This window comes from Laccaria bicolor, genomic scaffold (genome assembly GCF_000143565.1).
Source record: "Laccaria bicolor S238N-H82 LACBIscaffold_149 genomic scaffold, whole genome shotgun sequence".
Classification (NCBI taxonomy): Eukaryota; Fungi; Basidiomycota; class Agaricomycetes; order Agaricales; family Hydnangiaceae; genus Laccaria; species Laccaria bicolor.
The window spans coordinates 5,939-10,765 of record NW_001890008.1 but is presented as its reverse complement, the minus strand read 5'-3'; positions in this window follow the sequence as shown (position 1 = coordinate 10,765).

Below are 4,827 nucleotides of genomic sequence, written 5' to 3'. Positions count from 1 at the left end.
AGAGGTATGTTCTGGCTACCTCCCCAGTTAGCACTTTTTTTTTTTTTTTTTCAGATGCCAAAAGTAGCCTCTGGAATAAAAACCTTCTCAAGACCCCAGCTTTCACTGAAATTAGTCCATACCAAGGCAAGTGTAATACAACTACATAATGTAAAAGAATACACAAACACATTTGAGGTACAACAGATTCTTAGAAAGAACCAGAAAATGACCCAACCTTCATTCTTTTTGCACTCCTCTGTATTTGGTCAAATGCTACTAGAAAAACTTTGGTTTGAACTGAAAGAAACTCCAAGGGTTGGCTGAATAAAAATGTGTTAGGACTTTTTTTGGCCAGTTGCAACCATGTGATTCAAATTGGAGTTCAAACTGGTAATGAAAACTCTGACAACTCCAGCTGTTCCATCATCTGACCCAGGCTCCTACCCAGTGTACAAAAAAAATGTGCTCACAGAAAATAAGACTTTTGATGGTCTCTGAGTACTTCTTCATTGTCATAGCTGAACAGAGATGATTTTAGTTGCATTGTTGACAAAAGCAAAACAGTACATGAATGTTCCCATAGATTTTTTGCTCAAGAAGGATGTCAACATAATTAGGGCTGCGCACCATGCCCATCATAGATGGGTCGACGGATGGGTCTGACGGACAATTACCCGTTCCATTTGGGCTTGCTGAACACCCATTTTTATCTGTCACATGACAGCCGTAACGGCCATCAGACGGGTCATCGACACATTCTGTGATTTTACCCACAATTAGTGTACCATCTATTGACAATATATGAAGTGCTTCATTATTAAAATTTTGCATATCTCTGTCAATGCTAAATGTCTCCAGGCGGGCCCAAATACAACCAGAATGGTGCTGACTCATCACAATTGAAACCCTGCGAAAGGTCTATTCACACCTCGAGCTCATGATTTGCTGTTTGAAGGTCCAAATCTTTATTATTTGTGCTTAATATCTCTTCTTACATCTACCAGGTACCCAAAAACAAAGAAAAATGGTGAAAAAAATTTATACATTGAAAGGGTGGGCAAACATCCATACAACCCGTTTACAGCCATTTTTTGCCTGCCCGTTCCCGTTCTGACTTTTGAGTTGCAAATTTACACCTGTCCCCGTCAAACGGACGGTGCGCAGCCCTAAACATAATCTGATTGCTCACTTCGCTCGCAATCCTTCTCTAAAGTGCAAAAGTCCCAAACAAACAAGAACAAATTGTATATTCACAAAGATGGGTCTGACTGAAAAACTTGGGCATTCCAAGTGTATTTCATACTGTAAGATCCCCAAAATTCACTACATATCTGCACCGTCAGCAAAGCTCATGAAGATACCAAAAAACCTGGTAGTTATGCCTTGAAAATGGTAATAGTACTGTGCTTGCCAGTGCCACCATATCTGTGACATTGTTGTGACGGTGACTGGATGCGTCACCATCACCATTTGGTTAATAATCATCCCAAGATCATGATGTGCACTGTTGCACAATGAACGATGTACAGGATATATCATAGACAAACATTATGATACACGGAAATGCGTAGCTACAGAAAGTAGCTACTGTTGTCTAAAGTCAGCCTTGTCTGAAGTACTCTGCAAGTACTCTGATTGCTGTGCAAGCTTTACCCACAGGACTCGCAGACATTTTTGTTGACAAAAGCAAAACAGTACATGAATGTTCCCATAGATTTTTTGCTCAAGAAGGATGTCAACATAATCTGATACCAAGTCCAGATGTTTGATGTGTGGTGGAGACAGTATTGACTTGTTGAAAACAATATCGTTGTGGTGATTAAAAAAAATGATGAGACCATCGGTTGTATTTGTCATAATATATTGTGAAATTCTTCTATCTGGGATGAAGCTTGTTTTTTTTGTGAACCCCAAAATGACATTCATGAAGTAGATGAGATGTGAGTAGCCAAAGAGTGATTTGGCTGCCAGAAACACTTGCTGTGCTAGGCTTACTCCCAGTTTTTTTTTCATAGAACCTGCCTAATATTAGCACTGAGCACACCCTCAAATTTTCTTTCAGGCAAGCAGGACAAGCAGAAGTCATCACAATTGATTTTGAGAGTGACATGTGTGACAATTGCCCTGGATGACTCATGACAAGTAGAGTAGTCATAAGCATGTCAGATCCAGTGATTTCCAGATGTCAGATGCATGATTAATTTCATAAACTTACTTGAGTAAACTTCCCTCATTCCAGATGTGACTCCCAAAATTGGGGTTCACAACATAGTTCACTATCTCCATGATTGAGTCTCTGATTCTTCAATATTTTTGCTGTCTGAATATAAGGAAGGTTGAATGTAAATACAAAAAAGCTCAGGGCCATAAAATTCAAATTTTAGCCTGGATATCTGAAAGGGTGAAAAAGAAACAATTACAGTATTCTTCAAAAAAGCAACTACATCTCTCCACTGGGAAGAGGCTTTGAATCACAACATTAGTACCACATAATTCCTTCCTTACTGAATTGTAATTGTGACAGAAAAATTGGGTCACCCACATCTTGCCTGCATGTGATGGCTACAGTTCTTCTGTGGCTTTTCAACTTGCCCCTTGATTACATTGGAAGCATTATATTTGATATGTCAATATACATGTGCCTAGCAGTCCCATGTTGATTGTAATTGTGTGTGCATATTTACTTTAGCACAGTAGTACATCAAGCATGTGACCATAATGCACCCATTAGGCACATTGTAGTCACATATTAAATAAACAAATCAGCCACATATGATGGCCCATTTTAATGGGCATATTTTTTCTGTGGCTAGGAATTCCATGATATTTGCATTTTGGAGCTTACTTGAATTAAATTTAAAATGTGCATGGTAGGCATATGGAAAGAATATGGGAGAGCATTAATGCCTCCAATCAACATTTGCCTACTCATGTGCCCATTGGCCAAATAGCCGGTTCTCCCCTGTGATAGGAAAAAATTTCTTCACTAATCCCATCAAAATGAAAGAAGGAAAACATTGCCAGAAGAAGCATTGCACTAGCTGCCTCAGCCTTTTGAGAATCATCACTAATAGCTCTTTGCTGAATTGCTTTGTATGATAGCTCCCAAGTCTGATAGACAGTATATTGCTCCAGTTCTTTAGGTGTCAGATTATCAGCATTATCAAAGACCATTGCATAGTTATCTCCCAGGGAGCTGATCCACCACAAAGCAGATTGAGGTGAACCATCCAGTGCAGAAGACTGAGCCTCAGGGAGGTTGCAAATTCCCTTCAGTCCCTGGGTGATTGTATCAGCAGATGATGCATCAATCCAAAAAACATGGGAAAAGCTGGGGACCAGTCAGTAATAAGGATTAGGTAGTATGGTAATGCACTTACCGGTTAGACATCTCCTCAATGAATCTCAAACAAATCTGAGTCTTCCCAATACTGCCCATGCCATACAATAAGAAGAATTTTCGACAGCGGAGTTTATCACTACTTTCAGTAGTAAATTGTTCCTTCAGTTTTGTGAGAATGTTCATCTGGCCTGTGAACCGAATGCTTGAGTTTGGTCTTACAGGAATTGCTGCATCCGATGTTGCCCTGTTGCCAGCGCAAGTGTGATACTTGATGTACACAAGATAAGCTTGAGATAAGAGGCACTAGAGAGCTTCACGTACAGAATCGGCAGCAATGAAAGTGCCGCCACTAATATTGACATTCTGAGCACCTTGCAAGATGTGTTTTGTACTCATGTTGGAGAAGTGATAGATGGGTGAAGGAAAGAAGTGGGGACTTGGGTCAGCAAACCCTACTACATATGCATCTTTCGAATTTTGCCAGGGCACGTTTTGTGCATCAAGTGCTCACTCAGCACAGCCCGACCGGTTCACCTGTTCCATTGGGCGCTCTGCAAACGTTTCTGCACGAGACTACCATGTTGAAAGGTGACAAACTGCGACGCTATCACAGAGGTCAGTTTTCTGTGTTGTGGGTATGGACTTCCCTTCACCATACTTACCCATTGAACAGTCTCTCCACAACCATAACAGGCGTTGTCCCACTAAACCCGTCAGCCATCTTTGCAGGCATGAGGCGCAAATGGAGTGTTTACAGAGTCAGTGCAGCTGCCAGCCATTGCTCTGTATTCGGCCCCTCTCTTACAAGAATAAGCTCGAGGAGAATTTGAGGAAAGAAGTGCTGGCATTGATCAGGGTGTGGTAGATGGTTGAGTTTAAACGAAATCCGCAAGAATCTGGAACTCACTTGATGATTCTACTTACAGCAGGGGATTGAGATCGAGGACGTTCGTCAAATGGTGGTTGGAGAGACTAATCACTTGTCGAACGCAGCACACTTCGAACCTCAAGCTTGCGATTCCTGGACACACAGTGAATCGGACCTGCCCTCCAATAATAACCCAGGGCAAGCTGAGGCTGTTTCCTCCTCTTCTTCCCCCAAGAAAGGTGAGCACTCTTTCATCACACAAAAACCTTTGTTGTTGTGCTCACTTGACTCCATAGACGTGAGGCTGCACTGATATACACAGTCCCTTGGTCTACTCAGCCCCATACCATCATACACTGTGCTACCTCACTCACCAACACCAACACCAACCCATCCTTCAAGTCTATGACTTTTACACCCACTAACACCACTCGCATCCCACCTCGACATGGCCACCACCACCTCACTCACCCAACCGCCCTCACCAACAACACCACACCACCGTCCCCCTTCCCGCTCTGAACTTCTAAGGGATGCCCTCAAACGAGACGAGCAGGACATCTCCCAACGCATAGGAGGAGACATTCAGTCAACGTTAGCCCACAACCCCAGGGTGAAGACAACTACACCGCCT